Source organism: Lathyrus oleraceus, chromosome 7 (genome assembly GCF_024323335.1).
Source record: "Lathyrus oleraceus cultivar Zhongwan6 chromosome 7, CAAS_Psat_ZW6_1.0, whole genome shotgun sequence".
Taxonomy (NCBI): domain Eukaryota; kingdom Viridiplantae; phylum Streptophyta; class Magnoliopsida; order Fabales; family Fabaceae; genus Lathyrus; species Lathyrus oleraceus.
This window is the reverse complement of record NC_066585.1, coordinates 220,042,587-220,067,392: the sequence shown is the minus strand read 5'-3', so window position 1 is coordinate 220,067,392 and position 24,806 is coordinate 220,042,587. Positions and strand designations below refer to the sequence as shown.

Genomic DNA, 24,806 nt, shown 5'->3' with positions numbered 1-24,806 from the left:
ATAGGTTGCCGAGCGAGGTAATCGGACAATACACTCCCCTCGATTGCTTTCTGAAAGATGTACTGGATATCGTATTTAATCAAAATCATTTGCCCTCTTGCAACCCGTCCGGTCATTGCTGGCTCTTCAAAAATCTACCTGATCAGATCCATCTCGAAATCCACAAAGTGGTATGAACCAGCATATACTGTCTCGGTCGGCGAGCAGCCTATGCCAAAGTACATCAAGTTCCCCGAGCAGTGAATGTATTGTTTCACAGTCGGTAAACTTTTTTCTAAGGTAAATTGCATGCTCTTTTCGACAAGACTAGTCGTGCTGCCCCAGTACACACCCCATAGACCCCTCGAGGGCTGTCAAATACCAGATTAACAGTCTCTCTCCATAGGGAGGCATCCGAATCAGAGGTTCCTACAACTCATTCTTTTATTTTTTCAATGCCCCTTGGCAATCATTATTTCACCTGACCGTTTGATCTTTTTTTTTTCAACATCTGGAATATGGGTTCACACGTGGCTGTTAGGCGAGATGTGAACCATGACATGTAGTTCAATCTACCTAGGAGACCACAAACCTCTCTTTCCATTCTCGGTTCAGGCAGTGTTTTGTTGTTTTTTTTTTTTTTAAGCAGGATCAACCTCGATTCCCCTCTTACAACGAACCCCAACATCTTACCGGACCGCACTCTGATAGTGCACTTATCTGAATTCAACCTCAGTTTGAATTGTCTCAACTGGTCTACTCAGCTTGGCCAGATCTGCCAGATGCCCCTCTTCTGTTTGGGACTTTGCTATCATGTCATCAACATAGCATTCAATTTCATGATGAATCATATCATGAAACAAAGTCACCATGGCTCTCTGATAAGTAGCACCGGCGTTCTGCTTCTCTAGAGGACAGTCTTCTTTCCATGGCAGCTTGTGCACAACGACATCGGTATCCGACCCTGGCATATCCTGACACGACCAGGCGAAGATATCCACATGCTCTTTCCACAGGGCTACCGTTCTGCTTTCAACTCACCTCTGAAGCGGCCCCAATTTCCATTTCCTTCCTGACCACGGCGGTGCTTGGAATAACAATCTTAATCCGCTCCTCATGCGGCTGAATCACCTTCTCCTCTTGTTTCAACAACCTGGCTAATCTTCCAGCAGATCACAATCTTCTTCGCCTTCTTCTTCGGCATGATAGATCGGATTGTCGAAGTCATATGAGGTGTAACCAAATTGTTATCAATGAGATCCGGAGAATTATTTTTCGAAGTCGGAACGAGATAAATCAAAAAAGAAAAATGAAAACAAACATTGCCATTTTTATTTGTTTTAAAACTGCAAAAATAAATGAAAAACAGGGAACACCGCTTTTAATTGAAAAACATCCATTTATTTATGATGCGAAATGTTGCAAAATGAAACATGAGGTGGCCCTTACAATGGACCATTACGCTTCGGGCAAAACGTATGGCTTTCATGCAGATAAAATCAAAACAGAAATCATTACTCTTCCGGATGAGTGACAGTGATGCTCCTTTTTAGACCTTCCAGTTCCCTGGTACGCACGATCTTATCCATTGATCAATTTCACAGTCACTGTCAATTTCCTTACCCACCGCACCAGTGTGACTTGAGTCTAGCATTCCCGCACTGATGAAGGTAAACAGCGGACGACGTCCTCTGTTTTGCTCAGACGAGTCTTGATCTGGCTGATAGCCAATCCCAAACATGTCCGCCTTTACCACAATTCCTATGATTTTTCCCCAGCCTGGGATCCCTCCATTTCTCACCACTTCCACTGCCTGTTTATAAGAAGAAATGGACGGCTTTTTCTCTTTCTCAACACCAATGGCATTTTCCACCCTGACGGTTTCAGCTGCCAGACTGGGTGCTTTACGTCTTACATCATCCATTTCTACTTTCATCATTCTCTGGATCGTTTCCCCAATCACAACACACCCCTTTGTGGCAACGGTCGCACAACAATCATCAACACTAGAGAAAGCTCCATTTTTCGTCGAACGTTTTGGGACCACAGACATTGGCATTTTTAACTAATCCTTCTCAGTCACCTCTATCCCTTTCTTGTCCTTCGACATCATTTCCACTATTACAGAACCATGCCTCGTCACGGGGTTAGCACTATCATTTGTCATCGGTGCAAAGTTGATTGCCTTAGAATCCACCAAGTCCTGGACCACATGCTTAAAAGCTTTGCAATCCTCAACATGATGTCCAGGTGCCCCAGCATGGAACTCACACCTGACATTCTCATCATAACTGGCAACCCTCTGATCCGGTTTCCCTGAAACCAAAATCCTTGGCTGCACCAACCCGAGATCCTTCAACCTTTTAAATAGAGAGGCGTAAGTCACGGGCGGCTTATTGAAATGACGATCCGTCGTCCTTCTTCTCACTTGGCCCCCAGCTCTTTGTGCCCTCTGTTGAGGTGGTGGTTGTTGCTGTTGTGTAGATCGATTACTAGTAGGGATCATTGTCGTATCAGCATATGGGTGATAACGATCCTTACCGTGTTCTCTTTTGGCCTGCACACCACCCGCTTCAACTTCCTTCTTAAGCTGACCATTGCCAGAGGGTTTCTTTACTACGGATGACGGATCCTCTCCCTGAACTTTCTCCGCTAGCAGCCATTTCTCAATCTTCTCCACCTTTTCAGCAATTACCTTCTGCCCCAAGGCGATCCCCTGCACGACTTTGAACAACTCTCTCATCATCTCTTTTAGTTCGAGAATGTCGGCGTTGAGTGAATCCATCAGCCTGGTTTTGTTAAGTCCGGGGAAGTATTTGCGTGGATGTGGTGCGTGCAAGGGAATAACTCTACGCGCACGAGCAATAATTCCTGAAACAAACAAGCACGTCAGAAACCTCTACCTGCAAAATAGAAACGCGTTATTATGATCATGCATGAATGCAATGTTTATCCACATGAGGAACACTTTATCTCTCGATCCTGGCTTCATCGAGACATATAATAATCCGGCAGCAATATTCTGACATTCGTCATTTGATTTCGTCATACAGATCAGAGATATATGATTTCACAAAAATACCCCCAACCATGTGTGTGCTGCGTGATTGCATACGGAAAAGCAAATAAAGCTTGAAGATTGATCACTGAATGAAAATAACCATCACATAGCAAAATGCACAAAGAGTGCCATAGTCATACATCAAATCAGATACAATTCTCCAGAATCAGGAAAGAAAATACAAGCAAATGAATTCCGTCAACATGCCTGACGGTAATTCAACACAAATGACAAAGGTCTAGCCTGATGAGGGTCCCACAGAAGGCCCTATATCATCAACCATCTTCGCGAACTCTGCGGCGAACCTGAGCTCGGTGTTCTCTTGCTGTAATCTCCCCACCTCCTTCTGGTGAATCTTCATCTGCCTGAAATAATGATCTCGCTCAACCTGATAATGATCTCTCTCGGCGATGATCTTCAGATTCTCTGCTTCCTTAATCTCCAGCTTTGCCTCCCACTCAGCGACGAGGACTCTGACTCGGTCGTCCCTCTGATCTCTCACGAGGATTTGCCTCCTCTTTTCATCTTCAATGACCTTTGAAGCTCTGGCTAGCTTCTCTTTAGTGACGTCGTGCTCCTTTATCGATGACGCTAAGGCTTGGCTGATCTTCCCATAGTAGGCAGTATCCATCTCAAAGCGCTTGGCTTCCAGGGCATGTCGCTTATCCTGATCTTCCATCCTTATTTTGATCTCCTGACTAGCCGTCTGAATCCGAGCAACACTCATCTCCAATTCGGTTTTCTCTGCAAGCAACTGATCTCTGGCTCTCTTCATCTCGAGGAATTCTTCCATACTGACAGAAGAATGCGGACCCTCAATCACAGGACACCCAGGATCACCTCCCGGAAATGGTAGATGTGTAATCTCGATCCTCTTCCGAACCCAATCATCAAATAGAGGAAAAGATCGGCTGTTGACCTTGCCAAAAGGAACTTTTCCTTTTCTCTTAACGTTGCGCCATGACCCAGACACTTGTCTCACCTTGGCCTGATTACCCTCAGCTGGGAAATAGAAGGATTCCTGAATCTCTCGCTCAAGAGGAGGAACCTCCATAGCAAACCCCATCTGTCTCCTAAGAAGCGTCGGGTTGTAATTAATGCAACCCTGAACTCCTATAAGAGGAACATTGGGAAAACTCCCACAGCTATATATGAAGTCTCGTCCAGCCATACCGTTATGAGTCCAAGCTATATCAGCAGCCCGCAAACCCATCAACCTGACCGACCACTTGACCGTAGGATCAAGAGAAGCAAAAGCACCTCGGGAAGGCAAGTACCCCATAAACCATTTGAATAGCAACCGAGCACAACACCGGATCAAGCCACCACGCCGCTTCTCGTTCCTGTTATGAACCGAGTAATAGACATCTCCCATCAGAGTAGGAATATGGTTCCTCTGTATGAACAATCTGATAGCATTATGGTCCACAAAGCTCTTCTGATTAGGAAACAGAATGACACCATAAATGCCCACAGCAATCAAAGCACAGACTGTCTTCCAATTACCCGCAACAGCATGTTCCTTGGCCTTGGCTTCCAAGAAACTCAAATGAAAACCCGGTAATTTTCCTTTCTCCTTCAAACCCTCCTTGACCATCTCCGGACTCAAATAAAGAGCACGGGAAATCCCAAGGATGTCAAGCTCTCCCTCAATGGCACAGAAAGGAATCTGATCTCGGATCGGAATACCCAAGATACTAGCATAATCCTCCATCAGTGGCCCCAACAAGTAGTCCAGGAACACAAAACATCTCAAACCCGGGTCATAGAACTGGAGAAGAGTATGAATGGCGCTTCTGTCGCTGTCAGTGAGTCTAAAAACCATCTTCAGAATACCACCGTATGACTCTCTGAACGTCCCCACATGGTCGGGCGTGATCAATGCTATCATCTCTCTCAGCTCGTCAATCTCTGGGTTGAAGAAGCTATAGACAACATCGTCTTTCAAACCGGTTCTCATATCTGAGCAGAAAGTCTCTCAACCAGGATCTTGATCGAAAATGTCCCTGCATATGGATAAACATGTGTTAGATGCAAGTAAATGCAAGATGTAATGATGCTAATGAATGAATGCAATGCATTGCCATCCTCCAAGTCATCTGATCATCTGTTACTCTGAGTCACAGCCCTGATCTCTGAACCGATCACAACCATCTGAAGGAAAATGTAACCACAAATCCAACTCAAGGGTTCCGAAATAAACGGAAGATACATCACCATCATCATCAAACAATCTCTGAGCAGATAACCTCAATCCCTGAACCGGCCCGGGGAATCCTGAAATAAACGGATCCCCACTGATAAATAACTCGGACAACACTTCGGCGTCTCAGAAATAAATGGCCATAAATCCGACTTATAAATAGGACTCTGATCACCGGAACCAATAGTCACCATCAAAGTCACCATCTGAACATGCCTCTGTAAGAATCACCCTCCTCTCATAGGTAAATTCTAATCAGGTCATCCTAAGGCGGATAATAGTCTCGACAATCGGGCAGAGATACTCAATGGGTTTGCCCTTTCGGGTGTGCCATTGTAGCTCTCCTGAGATCGTCTAAACCAAAGATCCGGGAATGATCGGCCACCGGAGTCAATAGTTCAAAAGAGGTAACCCAACCAAAGTGGAGTGCTCCACAAAGGAAGAGCTCTCAGATGAATCTCGTCCGGCTTGTGGTATGTCACGTTGCAACAATATGCTGATAAAGCAAATGAGGAACGTGAGACCACACTAATCCTAGGTGTGTACTCGGGCCTGGGTTTTAGCCCCACTCAGAACACCCACCCCAAACAGAGGAACCACCTGTACAGAGGACAGCAGAATGATAGTATGATGCATGCAAATATTTATGCAAATATATACACAATCAGAATAATAAATGCAATAAATAAAGCGGCACAAACAACCTAAACTATCCTAGAACGCTAGGAGAGACTCGCTTAGGGAAGATGGACCAGCAATAGGTCAACTTCTATAATTCCCCAGTGAAGTCGCCAGCTGTCGCATCCGCGAAAAACAACCGGCGGGCTAAAACAAAAACAACACAGAGCCGCCACCGTGCGTTATTTATCCCAAAAGAGGGAAAGGAAACGCTCAGAGTAAACCTAGGAAAAAGCATGGTCTCGCGACCAAAGAGAAAGGATACGGGAGTCGGTTACGCAAGGGGAAGGTATTAGCACCCCTCACGTCCGTCGTAGTCGACGGGATCCACGCTCTAAAAGAAAGAAAAGGTTGCTAAACAAACATCACACACACACACTGAAGACCACACAGGTGGGGTAAAAGAGGAGGGGGCTCGCTAGGATATTGCATCATATGCCTACGTATCTCGTCTGGAACGAGAATCAGAGCTGCCGTAGTTCGGCTCACGCACGCCAAACAAGACACACACAAACACAGGCAAACATGGAACCCGAACGCCAATCGCTGGACTTACATCGGCTTCCGAACCAAACAAACACAATCAGGATACGGACAGCCAATCGCTGGGCTTACATCCATATCCTGACACACAAGAGGATTAACAAGCAAACACACACAAAAAGAAAAAAAAAGTGCCCGGAGAGACCTCGCACGGTCTCCTGCCTATGTACCTCATCTGGTATGAGGATCAGGGCGACGTAGTTCCCCTGAACGGGAAAGAAATTCTAACCAGATACAAAGGGAGACACACTACTAGGGAGCTGGACTCGAGCCTAGGTGTTATCATGCATCATTGCCCTATGTTATGGTTTATATCTACTTGCACAACAGCAAGCTAATCCTAACCAGGAAAAAGCAAAGCATGCAAGCATAAACAAAACAAATCAAACATTCACAAGTAGCACACACTATATCCAGTCAAGTGAGGCTCAAACAAGGGTGAGGCTGCAAGAGCAAGCCAACTGTACAGGGTAGTGTTCGCTCTTAACCCTGACATTGAGAGTCAGGGTGAAGCAGAGGAAAGGTGAGTGAAGATGAGACTTCACAGCTCTTATCCCTGGCCAGGGAGAGCTTCAGACAAAGGAGTGTGGGTTTAGGAAGTGGGAACCCTTCTACACTCATGACTCTGACTCAACTGTACAACTGTACAAGATCTTGGGTTAATGTCCCAATGCATCAACACAGTGGTGTGAGCAGAGGGACGACTCAACAGAATAGCGGGAGATAGATTGCGTATCTCTTTTGTCCGCCAATTGCCTTAACAAAGGTCTTTACCTGCTTGGGGATAAAGTTAAACAATCACAAACATCGCCTCTTAAGGAGGACTTCAGACAGTTGCCTGGCCAAGTAACAGGCCAGGTCTTCCAGACTACATGGAGACAAGAGAGTCTACCTTAATTGGTTTATACAACCAAGCAGCAGCACAAGCAAGTTCAAATATGAACTGTTAGCGACTAAAGTACCTGAAATCAATCTAATTCAGTCAGTATACCAATCACCAAGTCAAAACAAACAGTATAAAAACCAACAGACAATGTGCAATCAAACAATGCAATGTGCAAAGCACAATCAACTCAAGTGAGCCAAGCACAAGCTCAAAGCAAGTGAGCCAAGCATCCTACAAAACACAGAAGTTAGTTCACAACAATTAACCAAATTCAATCAACTTGAATTAACATCCTCCTTAAGGCATTTGCATCTTATCCTGAAAAGCCAAACTCAAATATGAGAAACTAGACCACTAGGACAAGCCTAGGGTCACAAGGAGATGAAAAATCCAAAACAGCAAGTGAACATTATCCAAAATCACAATCAAACAATTTAGAAACAAAACCAATTATTCCCATGCTCATATCATTCATCATTATCATTTCATGAACAAAATAACACACAACATGCAATTTGCAACCTCAAAGGACCAAACAGAATGATCACACTCAAATCAATATCAAAACATTCCAATAAATTCCACAAAAATTCAAGCCTAAACAGAACACATTCAATGAGTAGAATACCAATTTTCATGCTATTTGGATCAAGGGAAGTAGGTCAATGAAAATCATAAAGTCCAGACAAGTTCAAGCAAGCCAACACAAGGCATCAAAACAAACATCAACTTCCATCAATCATAAAATAGTGACAAAACATGATAAATTAATGGGATCAAAATCACAATGACCTATAATGTGTCTAGAAGTCACATGTCAAATTTCACATCCATCCAATTAATGACCAGAATTTCACAAAGCAAATACAAACATGTGTCACAAAAAATCAACAAATGACCAAACAGGGGGAAAAATTCCAATCAAATAGGAAATGTCACCACAAATTCCAGAAAAATTCCCATGTATTCTCAACATCCATATTCTCAGTCATGCAAAAATTCAACTCAATCCAACATCCACAAGCCTGGCAAATAAAATCATGAAATTGCACTAAGCATGGTGTGACACAAATTGTCACACCTCTATTCAAAAATTCATATCTCATCAACCAGAGATCCAAAAATTGCAAACTATACATCAAAATCACCAGAAAAGAGTCAAGAATAGGCATGCAAAATTTCATGAATTTCTATGGAAGCATCATCATTTTATGAGCAAAAGAGTGAGAAAGGTGCAAGCAAACATATGTTCATACAAACCCTAGGCCATGCCAAAATTTACACGTGCAAAATTTTATTAAAAATAACCAAAAAATAGTAGAGATTACAAGGATCATGGTGGAAAAAATCTCATTCAATTTGGATTAATATTTTGTGAGTTACGAATTTTTGAATGTAAGGAAAAAATAAAAAAACATGAAATGGAGGCATGTGAATCATGTGAACATATGAAAATAAATGTCAAAAGGCAAGATGAAAAGCGGTGCGGCCAGGACTCGAAGTGAGGTCCTATTTGACAGCCTGGCGCGCTCAAACACAAGGCAACGTGAACAGTAGCGCGAAATTGGATTAAACAAGGCTTTTTTTGAATTTTTTCAAATGTTCTTCATGTTCTTCACACATTCATAGGTACAAGAACAAATCTCCACCAAATTGGACAAACTTTATATCAACAGAAAGGTCTTTCAATGTACATTCACAATCTCAAATTAATTTTTCCTAATTCTTGATAAATAAATAAAAATCGAAGCAAAACATGTTTGTGCACAAAACTTCAAATCATCATAACTTCCTCGTTTCTCAACCAAATTTAGTGGTTCAAAGTGCAGAATTCTCTACTAAACAAGATCTATCCAAAGCATCAATCAATTTCAAGAATCGTTGAAGTCGAAAACTCACCTTAATTTGAGGACAGTTGCTAAATCGCGCGTTCTAGGCCTTGAAATGTGAAAACAGAACTTCTATGATGCTTGTAGAAGTGAATGGAACAAGTCTTGTTGCTCAATTACGCACGATCTTGATGAAATCTTGAATTGCCATTGTTGCACCTCACTTTAACAGTCCAAAATTTGGCTTGGAAATGATGAAATCTTGCTTCAATTAGCTTCAATAATGCATGTAGATGATGAATTGATGAAGAACAATGCAATGTTTATGCAAATTTTTGGAAAAAAAGTGAGAGAAAAAGTGAAGAGGTTTTGGAGATCTAGATCTAGAATGTTGAATTCTGTTATGGTTAATCAAAAAACAGTTATGATTAGGCTTTTATATGTTATGTTAATGATGATTCTAATCCTAATTAGTGCTAATGAAATGGATTAGTGAAAATGCACTTTTATGCTAAATGGCAATTTGGTCAATTCACCCTACTTATGCCAAACCAATGTAACAGTAGAATTTTTTTGTTGCAGCAAGTTTCAAATGCTATATGTGAGATAGTGCAAAAGGAACCATGTGAAAATAATGAATATTTCTCAAAAACACCTTTTTCCTTCCACTTTTTAAAATTGGTTCACTTGAAAAATGGCCTTTTTATGTGATGAGTTTTGATGAAATGTGATGATGGATCATGATAGAGGACATCAAAAGAATTTTGCTCAAAGAAACCTCACTCCATTTGGCCCTGTGAATCAAAAGTTATGCCACTTTGAAATTCAACTTTTCTTGACAATGATCAATCCATAACTTGCCAACCACACATGAGAAATTCATGTTCTTGGACTTTTTGGAAAGGTGAGAGCAAGATCTACAACTTTCATGTTGAACAAAATTTCATTTGAAGCATTTTTGGACACGTAATTTTGAGGAGGAAAACTTTCCATTTTTGGCAGTTTTCAATTACAAGTCACTTTCTATTTTTGGAAAGTTTCCATCTGATTTTATTTTCTTCATTCTTGATGTTTGAAATGTAAAATGAAACTTGTTTAGACATGAATGAAGTATATCTAACCCTCTCCCACCTCCAAATCCATCATTTCAGGCACAGTTGACCACAGTTGACTTTTCTAACTGATAGATGAATTTGGCTATGCACTGATCAAGTTGAGCCTCAAACTCCTGATGAAATGGCTCAATTATGAAACCCTAGCTTCCATAAGCTTAATATAATCACAAAATGATCCCCATATCCATTGAAAACCTCATCTCCTTGCCAAGTCCTGATTGGCCCAATGCAGTTGATTAGGGTTGACCAGAGGTCAAAAACCCTAATCTCAAGGAAGCTTGCCATGAATAATGAATCTCTTGGTGATGATATAACCATGATGATGATGATGTACCATTTCAACCAAGATGAAGCTCAACCCCCTTGAGGAACCATGAAACCCTAATTTGAATCACACATCCTCAGATGGTTAATGATCAATCCAATGAAACCCTCAGCTTGAATCTTTTGACCTCTTTATCTTCTGATCAAGACCCAGGAGGATGACTTGCTCAATGTAGCCATGTGATATGCAAATATGCAATGCCTAATGACCTACAAAATGATATGCAATATGCTAAGCTAGTCCCAAGAGAGGAGGGCAAATTTTGAGGTGTTACATTACCTTAATAGGAGCCCCGATCGAGAAAAGGAGCGAAAAAGAGCCAAAAACCCTAAAAATCAGCATTTTGCTCTTATGGCCTACCCAATGGCGGGCGCCACAGTCCAAGCCATGACGTGTCCAATTCAAACTTACATCAACTCCCACGGTTTCCCACCACTTCCACTAAGGCACCCCACTTTGTGCTTGTGGCGGGCGCCACAAGAGGAAAACGGTTTCCTCTATTTTCAACTTGAAGGGCATCCAAGTAAATTCCACCTTTTTTATTTGCTTATAAATAGAAACGCGAATTCAGTTTTACAATCACCCAAACTTAGAGCAGACAAAGATCCGAACGTTAGAACAAGACGAAATCAGAAGCAACTTTGTTCCACTTAGGCATATATTCAGTTTTATAAAGTGGTAATCGTTTCGCATTGGAGTGTTACCACAATTGTGTAATTGAGTCTGTACTCGAGTTTGGAGCACTTTGGAAGGAAGTTAATCCTGCCGCCATTTTTTTTCCGCATTGCAATTTACTCAGCCCTCCGATTGGAGCAGGTTTTTATTACTCGCCTTTACTTTATTTATTTCCCGCACTCGCTTTACTTTATTTATTTCCCGCATTCGCCTTACTTTATTTATTTCTCGCACTCGCTTTACTTTATTTATTTCCCGCACTCGCTTTTACTTTATTTATTTCCCGCACTCGCTTTAAATTATTTATTTTCCGCACTCGCACTACTTTCATTTATTTTCCGCACTCGCTTTAAATTATTTACTTTCCGCACTCGCACTACTTTTATTTATTTTAATGCACTTTTACTTTACCATGTCTAGCTAAATTTATAAGGCTAGAATGTAAGGATCGTAATTAAACCAGTAATCCGTACAATTGTTCGTAGAAACACTTAAAGGGCTATTTTAACTTTCAAATTAAGTTTTCCCGCACTTCAATTCCGTTGGGTAAGATCGAAAGTCGTCCAACGTCTTTTTAAACTTAATCGTTTTTAACTATTTCAAAAATAGCGAAAGCGCTTTGTCTAGTTCATTAGGAGTTTTTAACATCAAGAAGAAAAGAGATTTTGAAACTATTTTCGGACGCGTTTATAAGTTTAGAGTCTGGTTCGTGAGAACCTCTTTTGGTTAAGAAATCCAGGTTATAATACTTTTCAACTTAGTCAAGATACTATATTTCTTAAAAATAGGTTTACTACTCTAACGCAATGCGCGCCTTTTTATAAGTGACAATAAGAGGGTTTGATTAGAGAGTACAACTCGGTTCTGAATACGCGAAAGCAACAGTTCCTGTTAAATTAGTTCTTTTCAAAGTAGGAAACATTTCCCATAAGTAGTTCTATTAGCAAGTACTTGGATTATCGTTTAATTATGTGAATTACATTCGACCCTGTCTTTATTAATTAAATTTATTTTAAAACTTTACTTTTCAATTGCACACTACAAAAACACCTATTTTAATTGCCTTTGATAAACACCATAACAATAGATAACGATAGATTGACACTTGGTCTCTGTGGTTCGATAATCTCTTATATTACTCTGAGCGTTCGTACACTTGTGAACATCAAGATTTACAACGCATCAAGTTTTTGGCGCCGTTGTCGGGGACCAATTTCGTCAAATTTCATTTTCCTGTTGTTATATCGTTTAGACTTAGGTTATTTCCCGTCGGTCGATGCGAAGAACTCGCAGCACCGGAAGTTTAAGCTTAGTAAACCCTCTGGCGGAACCTGAACGTTACGCTCGCGCACGTTTATTCTTTCATAGAATTAAGAGAGCTATGGCCGAAGATCAAAACCAAAGACCTCTTAAGGACTTCGCTCAACCATCTAACGAAGAACCTAGTTCTAGTATAGTAAACCCAATCATCCCAGCCAATAATTTTGAACTTAAACCGTCCCTGTTACAACTAGTGCAATAGAGACAATTCTCCTGAGGCAATACGTTTAAGATTATTTCCTTTTTCCCTCAGATATAAAGCTCTATCATGGTTAGATTCCCTTCCACCCAATTCCATTACGACTTGGGATAACCTTAGAAGAGTTTTTCTTGCTAGATATTTTCCCCCGAGTGAGACCGTCGTTCTTCGAAACCATACAACTAGATTTACCCAAAACCAAGGAGAATCGTTGTTCGAAGCTTGGGAGAGATATAAAGAGTTGTTACGAGCATGCCCACATCATGGCTTAGAAAATTGGTTAATCATTCAAACCTTCTATAATGGACTTCATTACAACACAAAGATGACCATCGACGTTGCCGCAGGCGGTGCTCTGATGAACAAACCTTACCCTGAAGCTAGTGCCCTCATCGAAGACATGGCTCAAAACCATCAATCATGGGGAGTCGAACGAGCGACAGTGGAGAAGAAGGAAGCCCAAGGAGGAGTGCATGAACTAAGCTCTATAGACATGATGCAAGCTAAAATGGACGCATTAGCCCTTAAGGTCGAGCATATGTGCATAAACCAGAATACTGTAGCCGCAGTTTCGTCGGATTGTGAGATATGTGGAACCCAAGGACACCAACCCGCAGAGTGCAGTCTATTAAACGAAACCCACTCCGAGCAAGTGAACTACACCCAAGGGAACCCATATTCGAATACCTATAACCCTGGATGGAGGAATCACCCTAACTTCTCCTATAGAAACAATAACCCTATTCAAAATAATGCACCTCCGAGACCTAGTTATCAAGCCCCTAGATCAAATCAACCTATGCAACCTGTACCACCAAAGCCGAGCCTTGAGAAAATTATGGAAAATTTTATCACCGCTCAAACCCAACAAAACAAGGAGTTCATGAACCAAAACATTCATGTTAACGAGTTGATTACTCAGTTAGGAACCAAGGTTGACCAAATAGTTACTCATACCAAGATGCTTGAAACCCAGATCTCTCAGGTAGCTTTAAACCAAGCCCCTCAGACTACACCTGGAGGACAATTCCCTGGACAACCTCAACAAAATCCGAGAGGACAAGCCAATGCCATTACCCTACGAAGTGGGAACGCTTATGATGAGCCACCAAACCCAAGACTAAGTGAACCCGAAACTTCTAAGGAATGTACCAAACCCCCGGACGAAGTAAAGGAACCAGAGGAATCTGAAAACCAGGAAGGTCGAGAGAAAGGAGAAGAACCTAAAGATAAAATTTACGTACCGCCCCCGCCATATAAACCACCTATACCATATCCGCAAAGAATTAAACAAACCCAAATCAATAAACAGTATCAAAAATTTATTAAAGTTATAGAAAAACTTCATGTAGAAATCCCTTTCACAGAAGCCATCACCCAAATACCTTCTTATGCAAAGTTTCTGAAAGACATCCTTACCAACAAACATAGACTTGACGATCCGAGGCCTTTGGAATGTAATGTTATTTCCGAGGACAAATTAGCAAAGAAAGATAAAGACCCTGGAAATTTCTCCATTCCTTGCCTTTTAGGTAATCATGTCATCGAAAAAGCTTTTCTAGACTTAGGAGCTAGTGTGAGCTTAATGCCTCTAGCAGTTTGTGAGAGGTTAAACTTAGGAGAATTACAACCCACTAAGATGTCACTTCAGTTAGCCGATAGATCTGTCAAATATCCGATAGGCATTTTAGAGGATGTTCCTGTTAGGATAGGTCAGCTGTTTATCCCTACTGATTTTGTCGTCATGGACATCAAAGAGGACAATGATATACCAATTCTTCTAGGTAGACCATTCTTATCAACTGCAGGAGCCATAATAGATGTCAAGAAAGGAAAGTTGACATTTGAGGTAGGCGACGAGAAAATAGAATTTATACTTTCGAAATTTCTTATGGCACCTGTGATGGGAGACTCATGTTATGCCTTAGATATCATTGATGAATGTGTTAGAGAATTAGAACAAAAAGAATTACAAAAACAATCAAGTTACCATCAACCCCCATAAAGGAAGATGATGACTTTAAAGAACCTTACATCGATGATAACCTTTACGAATGTTTATCCCTTACCCCAGATCCTATGCCATGCCCTAAGAAACCAACCTTAGAACTTAAGGAACTGCCTAAGAACCTGAGATATGAGTTCCTCGATGAAAAGATGAACCGTCCAGTTATAGTTAGTGCTAACTTGAGCCAAGAGGAGATGAACCAACTTTTAGACGTTTTACAAAGATATCCCTCAGCCTTAGGATATAATATCTCTGACCTGAAAGGTATAAGCCCATTCGAATGCATGCATCGGATTTCGCTCGAAGAAGATTCAAAACCCTCTAGGGAGCATCAAAGAAGAATAAACCCTATAATGAGTGATGTTGTTAAGAAGGAAGTTCTTAAGTTGCTTGAGGCAGGTATAATCTACCAGATCTCGGATAGTAAGTGGGTGAGCCCTGTGCATGTAGTACCTAAAAAGGGAGGCATCACAGTCGTGCAAAACGATAAAGGCGAACATGTAGCAAAACGTTTAGAAGGAGGATGGCGGATGTGTATAGATTATAGAAAATTAAATAAAGCAACTAGGAAGGACCATTTCCCTTTACCATTCATTGACCAGATGTTGGAGCGTCTAGCCAGACACTCTTACTTCTGCTATCTAGATGGATACTCTGGATTCTTCCAAATACCTATTCACCCCGAAGATCAAGAAAAAACTACCTTTACATGCCCCTATGGAACTTTTGCCTCCAGACGAATGCCTTTCGGCCTCTGTAACGCCCCAGCTACTTTCCAACGCTGCATGATGTCAATCTTTGCAGATTACCTAGATGGTATCATGGAAGTGTTTATGGATGATTTCTCGGTTTGCGGATTCGATTTCCACAATTGTCTTGCTAACCTTGAGAAAATCCTGGAGAGATGCATGGAGGTGAACCTCGTGCTAAATTAGGAAAAATGCCATTTCATGGTGACCGAAGGAATAGTTTTAGGACATATAGTTTCTGAAAAAGGTATAGAGGTAGATAAAGCTAAAATAGAAGTTATAGAAAACCTAAAACCACCAAAAACAATCAGAGAAGTCCGAAGCTTTCTTGGACACGCTGGATTCTACCGGCGTTTTATTAAGGACTTCTCCAAAATAACTAAACCGTTAACCGGACTTTTAATGAAAGATGTTGAATTCATTGTTCATGAAAAATGTAATGACGCATTTAATCTTTTAAAGCAAGCATTAATCTCGGCACCCATTATGAAACCGCCCGATTGGTCGAAACCTTTTGAGATAATGTGTGATGCTAGTGATTATGCAGTTGGAGCCGTTCTAGGACAAAGAAAAGATAAAAATTTACATGCCATCTATTATGCCAGTAGAACCCTAGATGCTGCCCAACTTAATTACACAACAACCGAAAAAGAATTACTCGTTGTAGTTTTCGCTGTAGACAAATTTAGATTTTATCTAGTAGGAGCAAAAATTATTGTTTACACCGATCATGCTGCCATTCGTTACCTATTAAGTAAAAAAGATGCCAAGCCCAGGTTACTCCGATGGATTCTATTACTACAAGAGTTTGATTTAGACATAAGAGACAAAAAAAGGCACTGAGAATGTAGTAGCCGATCACCTTTCTAGGCTAGAACATCTAAAACCTGAACTAGTACCTATAAATGATGATTTCGCCTATGATAGACTGATCGCTAAAGTAGAAACCATTGAAGACAATAACCTAGACCTTTATGAGCACTCCCAAAATTCCTTAGCAATAAGTAACGTACCATGGTATACAGATTTCGTTAATTACCTAGCTGCTGATATAGTACCCCCTGATCTTGACTACTACCGCAAGAAGAAATTCTTCCACGATGTGAGAAACTTCTATTGGAACGAACCGCTCATTTTCAAAAGGGGTAAAGATGGCATCTTTCGCCGTTGCGTCCCAGAAGAAGAAGTAAATAATATTATCGAGCATTGTCATTCTGCACCTTATGGTGGACATGCGAGCACCTCTAAGACATACGCCAAGATTCTTCAAGCTGGCCTATTCTGGCCTACCATATGGCGTGATGCTTATGCTTTCATTGTCAAGTGTGATAGATGCCAACGCACTGGAAACATTTCAAGACGTGATGAGATGCCTCTAAGAAACATCCAGGAAGTAGAACTCTTCGACGTATGGGGTATAGATTTCATGGGACCTTTTCCACCATCCTTAGGAAATAGGTATATCTTAGTAGCTGTAGACTATGTGTCTAAGTGGATTGAAGCTATAGTTACACCCACAAACGACACTAGGGTAGTAATCAAATTATTTAAAAACTATATATTCCCTAGATTTGGAACACCACGTTTAGTCATAAGCGATGGAGGATCACACTTTATATCGAGAATATTTGACAAACTTTTAAGAAAATATGGAGTTAGGCATAGAGTAGCAACACCATACCATCCACAAACTAGTGGCCAAGTAGAAGTATCTAATAGGGAGATAAAACAGATCCTAGAGAAAACTGTTTCTATTTCTAGGAGGGACTGGTCTCAGAAGCTTCAAGAAGCATTATGGGCCTATAGAACCGCTTTCAAAACCCCTATAGGAACTACTCCTTACCAACTAGTTTATGGAAAATCTTGTCACTTACCATTCGAGTTAGAGCATAAGGCCTATTGGGCCATTAAAACTTTGAATTTAGACTACCTAGCCGCTGGAGAGAAGCGTATCCTAGACATTCATAAATTAGAAGAACTTAGGCAATCCGCCTACGAGAATGCAAGAATATACAAAGAGAGGACAAAAGCCTATCATGACAAAAGAATAGTAAAGAAGAACTTAAATGTAGGCGATTTTGTTCTCCTTTTCAACACTAGGTTACGACTTTTCCCTGGAAAGCTACGTTCAAGATGGACTGGTCCCTTCGAAGTATCCAAGATTCTGAGATCCGGAGCCGTAGAAATCAAGAACGATACCTGTAGTCCATTCCTTGTAAATGGACAAAGACTGAAGCTCTACGAAGGAGGAGACATTCCAACATACTACTCAAGCCACACCCTGATTGATCCACCAATTACCACTACTACAGGTGTATAAATTCTAACCGTCAAGCTAATGACGTTAAACAAGCTTTGCGTGGGAGGCAACCCATGGTTTTTCTTTTTTTTCGCATTTATTTACATTTATTTTTATTTTATTTTCTCTTATTTTGCATTGAGACTAAAGTTTGAATGGTTTGTATTTTCAGGATCACTTTCCTAACTTTTACAGGATGCAGGGTTTTGATGGCATGCATATCGCCTATAGAGACAATGCTTAGAGGGAGCGCTACATTGCTTTATACCAGCGCCCTATGGCACCCACACGTTACCCTGATCAGCATTGTATGGAGGCACTGGGTATCGAGCCTAGTATCTGATTCCTTAGCCACCAGCTCCACTGGGACGAATTTGCTGATGACTTGAGCAACACATATAGGAACCTGACTTTGGAGTTCCTGAGTTCATTCGACTACGACCCATATTCTGGACCAGATGGGTATGCTGCTTTCAGACTCTTTGGAGTTGAGTACTCCTTCAGCCAGAAAGAGTTCGACGACTTATTAGGTTTCCAGACTACTCCTGATGTTATCCCGGAGACACCTTTGGGATATTTCCTGGGTAAAGAAGTGGAGAAGTTTTGGAGTGATATATCAGGCGGCAGAAGCCAGGATCCATCTACACAGTTATCTTATGTCATACATAACCCAGCCTTAAGATATTTTCAGATGATATTAGCACATTCCTTCTTGGGAAGACAGGATGCAGAGACTCTACTGAGTGAAGAGGAGATCTTCCTATTATTTTGCGCATCTCAGTCTCGCCCAGTAGCATGTGGGAACTTTTTATTGAATAATCTCAGCGGTATCTCTAGATCCATCGAAGGAGTCATCCATGTTGGTGGAATCGTCACATTGATTGCTGTCGCTTTGGGTCTATCTCGCAAGCTGTTGCATCTTCGGACCTACTGTGGATATACTACCATGGACATCGATTTCTGTTTGACCAGAGGATTGATGAGGAGAGCTTCTTTCCACCCATGTCAGTTCCGATTGCTAGTCGACAGTGAGGCCATCCATTACTTCACAATGCCAGACCCTATGATGACCAATGTGCATGATCCAGCGAATTGGAGTTATGCTCTAGAGGGCCAAGGAGAGACCGTTGAGGAGCCGAGATCGCCCCCAGTTGCTGACTACACACCTACACCACCATCTCCTAGAATCATTGTTCTCTCTAATAATCATTCATTGCAGACACCCGACATACGCACCAAGATTGCTGAGTGCCGTAGAGAGATTGCAGCGCTTAGACAGGAAGTGGCGGACCTAACTTTACAGATTGGAGTGTCTGATCTCACCCACGCTACTGAAGCCGATTGTCTATATCAGGAGATCGCCGAGCTCAGGCAGGAGATAGTCGTGCTCCGTGAATCCACTCAGGCAGACGACCACCCTAATACCTGATCTCACCATTTCACTTTATTTCTCTTTCATATATTTATCGTATTTGCATTACTCATTTTACATTATCGAATTTGGATACTATATAAACTACTACCGTACATTAGTATTTCTATTTTTATCTATATATGTTTTATATTTATTTTATTTTGCATTTTAATTTTTTCAGTTATTTATTTATATTTATATTTAATTTCTGTTTTTGTTTTTGTTTCAGTTTCACTTTTTATTTTCGTTTTTACTTTTATAAAATTATGCAAGTCAAAGAAACTAGGAGAATCACAAGACACATGCTATCCAGACCCCCTCAAAGCCAAAAGACAAGCGAAGCCCAAACCAAAGGACCAAAATCTGGCCCAGCCGGATTTTGCCTTGTGGCGCCCGCCATAGGACCTGTGGCGCCCGCCACAGCGTCTGTAAATGGTCGGGGCAGACCTCTCTTCTTCACCATTTTTGCAACTTACAACCTTCAAAACCCATTTTTTCACCTTGGAAAAAAGCCCTTGAACCCACAAAAAGCTCATACTTTCCTAATGATCATACCACACAAATCACTAATCCACTTTCCGTTTTTGATTTCATCCGCCGGATTTTGTAAAAATCCAACCTTTTCACCAACCACTTCATCTTCTTCATCCACATTTCAAGAGCATTCAAATGGAGTTCAACGGATTCGTTCTTCGAGGAGGGAAACCAGGGGAGAGACAAAGAAAAATCATTGAACGGTTGCAAAATCAGGAACTTCTCCCGACGAGGTATGTTGACGAAGATTATCTATATACTTTAGGCATCTACCATAGCATTTTACATTTATTAGACTTCTTAGGTTTGCATAATTTCTTTATCAACAAAGAACCCACCTATGAGCGGCTGACAATTGAATTTTTAAGTTCTTTAATTTATGTTGTCCGCCCTAACACTGCTAGCACAGTCGGTACTGTTCAATTTAGAATGTTTGTTGTTGACTACCAATTCAGTACCGACGAACTAGCCAGTCTGTTAGGGATCCCTCATGGGGAAGTTTCTATTTGTGAGGCCCCTTTGGATTCCGAATGGGCTGTTGAGGTATTTTCCTTCTGGGAGCGTCTATCAAACACTTCCATTAACTCTTTTGAAGGAGTTCTTGCCTCAACCATCCATAACCCGGCCATCAGATTTTTTAGATATCTGTTGGCATGCACTATTTTTGGCCGGGAGAATCCAAATAAGGTTAACGCTAGAGAGCTTCTATTTTTGCAAGGAAGCCTCACAAATAGGAAAATTAATTCGGTTCCGTTTATGCTCGCCCATATGATGTTAACTCTGAATAAGGGGGGACCGATTTCTTTTGGTGGCTTGATTACGTCTATTGCTTGGGCACTTAACCTGAACAATGAGATGGCTACCCTAAACCCCTTACCTCCTCGCACAATTAATTTAAAATTTCTGAGAGACATGAAATTGTGCCGCTCAAGGAGAGAAGGAGGTTATACACTTATGATTCATGGTGTGGCCATCCCATCTGTTATTCTACCTTGCACTAGACGTACAGATATACGTGATGAGAGGAATTGGACCTACGATTTAGATGCTCCACCTGTTTCGGGTCCTCTTCCTCCTAACATTCCTGATGAGGCGGGACCAGACACTGATGATGAATATGATCGGAGAGAGAGATCTCCCGTACCACATGTGTCCCCCCATCATCCTTCACCACCATACACCGCACCATCTTCTTCTTCTGCAGGTACCACTCTTGTCTTCTATATTACAGAGGAGATGTGGCGTGACCACCTGGCTAGAGAGCAAATAATGGATACTATGAACTTCATGCAAGAATCGCAGCGGAGGACAGACAGGTCCTATGACACTGTTCTACAGTCTCTGCAAGTGATCACCGATACACAAGCCCGTCAACAACAATACAACCAGAGACACATGACACTAATTGAAGCCACCCAAGGTTCCATTATTGGTAACCTTCGAGAGGTGAGGACCGCTCAGGATACCCTGCAGGCGAGGATGGATCAGAGAGACCGTCGTCGTACCCGATCCCGTCGTCCACCTCAGGATGGCGAGGGCACTAGTGGTCAGCAATAGGTTGCCAGGTAACTCTTCCCTTATCTTATTTCGAAACATTGGGGACAATGTTCGATTTAAGTGTGGGAGGAGACTCTATCGTCTTCCTTTTATTTTCAGTTTATTTGCTGTTTTTAGACTGTTTATTTCCTTTTAGTTGTTTAATTTCCCTTTCAGTTGTTTATTTTGCTTTTTAGTATAATGCATGAGTTTGACGAGTCACCAAATATAGTAGATCCTTAGTACAATCCTACCTCCCAATACCTTTAGCCCCACCAAAAAAAAAAATTTTTTTTTTGCAAAAAGAAAATAGTATTATTTCGAAAGTTTTCAGGTTTGAAGGACATGTTTTGAGTAAGGATGCGGTGACTTGGGAGAACTTTGCGAAACATCAATATCTGTTTTAGCACCATAAGCTTCGTAAATATAGGAATCATTCCCGAAACCCCATATACCATGGCCTTAATCACCATTTATGTATAAGTCCTTAGTAGTTTATCTCAGCAGTCATCTCCGGCCTACGCACCCTCTACGTAGGGGACCGATGCAAATAAGTGAATGATCCAGAAAAACAAAAAAATAAAATAAAGCAAAAAGGCAACTCCGGTATAGGTGACCCTCACAAAGTCGTTTAAACCAAAGGATTGTAAAAAATTGCTACAAAAAGAAAAAGAAAAAGAAAAGCAGTACCCACTGTTGGTTGGTTCAGAGGTATCTGGCACTGAACTCGGTAGGGCGGATTACGATCCGATCCCCCACAACTACAGTTGGGTCCAATAAAAGGGTTTACACATGTTTATGTGCCAGAAACCCCAAGCTCTGATCATAATCACTAACAGACCACTCTGAAAAGGACACAAAAGAGATGAAGAGGCAGACCTAGGTATTGTGGGATAATATGGGTTGGTTAATATAGGAATGAAGTTTATGTCCGTATCTGCAGATTAGTGTCATCATGATACCCTTAGTTCACTCAGTTAGTACCTATCACTGCATCCCGACTTGAACTTAGAATTTTTACCTGAAGCACTCGTTTTCACAAATTTTCTTTTATAAGCTTTTCAATGTTTTGCTTAAGGACAAGCAAAGGTTTAAGTGTGGGAGAGTTTGATCACACTAAAATTTACGTATTTTCGACTCCGATTTCGCATGCATTCTAGTTATTTTATTATCATTTTGTTGTGTTATTACTGTATTTTCCTTTGCTTTCAGGTTTTTACCTTAATAGGAGCCCCAATCGAGAAAAGGAGCGAAAAAAAGCCAAAAACCCTAAAAATCAACATTTTGCTCTTATGGTCTACCCAATAGCGGGCGCCACAGTCCAAGCCATGACGTGTCCAATTGAAACTTCCATCAACTCTCACGTTTTCCCACCACTTCCACTAAGGCGCCCCACTTTGTGCTTGTGGCGGACGCCATGGCCTTGTGGCGGGCGCCACAAGAGGAAAACGGTTTCCTCTATTTTCAAGTTGAAGGGCATCCAAGTAAATTCCACCTTTTTTATTTGCTTATAAATAGAAACGCGAATTCAGTTTTACAATCACCCAAACTTAGAGCAGACGAAGATCCGAACGTTGGAACAAGGCGAAATCAGAAGCAACTTTGTTCCACTTAGGCATATATTCAGTTTTATAAAGTGGTAATCGCTTCGCATTGGAGTGTTACTACAATTGTGTAATTGAGTCTGTGATAGAGTCTGTACTCGAGTTTGGAGCACTTTGGAAGGAAGTTAATCCTGCCGCCATTTTCTTTTCCGCATTGCAATTTACTCAGCCCTCCGATTGGAGCAGGTTTTTATTACTCGCCTTTACTTTATTTATTTCCCGCACTCGCTTTACTTTATTTATTTCCCACATTCGCCTTACTTTATTTATTTCCCGCACTCGCTTTACTTTATTTATTTCCCGCACTCGCTTTTACTTTATTTATTTCCCGCACTCGCTTTAAATTATTTATTTTCCGCACTCGCACTACTTTCATTTATTTTCCGCACTCGCTTTAAATTATTTACTTTCCGCACTCGCACTACTTTTATTTATTTTAATGCACTTTTACTTTACCATGTCTAGCTAAATTTATAAGGCTAGAATGTAAGGATCGTAATTAAACCAGTAATCCGTACAATTGTTCGTAGAAACACTTAAAGGGCTATTTTAACTTTCAAATTAAGTTTTCCCGCACTTCAATTCCGTTGGGTAAGATCGAAAGCCGTCCAACGTCTTTTTGAACTTAATCGTTTTTAACTATTTCAAAAACAACGAAAGCGCTTTGTCTAGTTCATTAGGAGTTTTTAACATCAAGAAGAAAAGAGATTTTGAAACTATTTTCGGACGCGTTTATAAGTTTAGAGTCTGGTTCGTGAGAACCTCTTTTGGTTAAGAAATCCAGGTTATAATACTTTTCAACTTAGTCAAGATACTATATTTCTTAAAAATAGGTTTACTACTCTAACGCAATGCGCGCCTTTTTATAAGTGACAATAAGAGGGTTTGATTAGAGAGTACAACTCGGTTCTGAATACGCGAAAGCGACAGTTCCTGTTAAATTAGTTCTTTTCAAAGTATGAAACGTTTCCCATAAGTAGTTCTATTAGCAAGTACTTGGATTATCGTTTAATTATGTGAATTACATTCGACCCTGTCTTTATTAATTAAATTTATTTTAAAACTTTACTTTTCAATTGCACACTACAAAAACACCTATTTTAATTGCCTTTGATAAACACCATAACAATAGATAACGATAGATTGACACTTGGTCTCTGTGGTTCGATAATCTTTTATATTATTCTGACGCGTTCGTACACTTGCGAACATCAAGATTTACAACGCATCACACATCAAGTGTTTGATAAATTGTTTTAGTCAAATTTTATTTTCTAATTTATTGGAAATTGATTACAAAGTATTAATTGTTCAAACGTTATTTTAGAAAACATATTGATTTGTTTCTTATCATTGTTTTACATGCTATTACGGTTTATATGTATATCTGATTCTTCCGATAATGGTTCGGGATAGACGAGTGTCGATCGGGAATTGCTTTCTCTTGCCATAGTAAATCATTTTTAAAGTATATATTTTAATCGAAGAAAATTTTATTTGTGAGCTATTCACCCCCTTTAGATCGTTGCCCTCGTCTAACAATAGTGTTGACGTGGACTTGAGTTATTATGTCCATATGAATTTGTTCCTTAGCTACTTGTGCATTTATTTTGACGTTGTACGCATACACCACAAGGTCATGTACCGACCCCATCTGTCACGACATAACTCATTATAAACACACTTTAGATGAAATTAACTAAATAGATCTTAACTTAGCATGTTCTCAGGTGTTAACTTCAGTAATAGGATATGTCGAATCAGAGTATGCTAGTGATATGGATGATAGAAGGTCTACACTAAGGTATATAGTTACTTTAGAGGATGACATATTTGTTAAAAGTCATCG

General features: G+C 40.7%; 1 non-coding gene across 1 annotated transcript; it reads right to left on the bottom strand.

Moving 5' to 3' along the window:
• Positions 1–12,976: 12,976 nt before the first annotated feature.
• LOC127109022 (small nucleolar RNA R71) lies at positions 12,977–13,083 on the bottom strand. Its single transcript, XR_007796511.1, has one exon. It is a non-coding gene; the product is annotated as a small nucleolar RNA R71 (small nucleolar RNA).
• Positions 13,084–24,806: the final 11,723 nt, after the last annotated feature.